Genomic DNA, 279 nt, shown 5'->3' on the forward strand with positions numbered 1-279 from the left:
GCCCTCCTAGCGCCCAGCGGCCCCTCCCCACCTGCAGGAAGTGGGGTCAGGGGCTGGGAAGCAGCCTATTCACCAGGCCTGCTGCCCCCCGCCCGGGTTAAGGGCCCAGCTTCCCGGGAAGGGCCTGCACCTCCGGCCTGGGGAGGGCCTCTCCTTGGAGTCTGCCTTCCGGTGAGGCCTTTCCCGGCACCGGCCTGGGCAGGAGGGGGATGGGACCCAGGGAGACAGGGCTGTGAGCTAACACACCTGGGCCCTCACCTCCCCGGGACCTGTTTCCCC

This window comes from Colobus angolensis, unplaced genomic scaffold (genome assembly GCF_000951035.1).
Source record: "Colobus angolensis palliatus isolate OR3802 unplaced genomic scaffold, Cang.pa_1.0 Scaffold64, whole genome shotgun sequence".
Lineage (NCBI taxonomy): Eukaryota > Metazoa > Chordata > Mammalia > Primates > Cercopithecidae > Colobus > Colobus angolensis.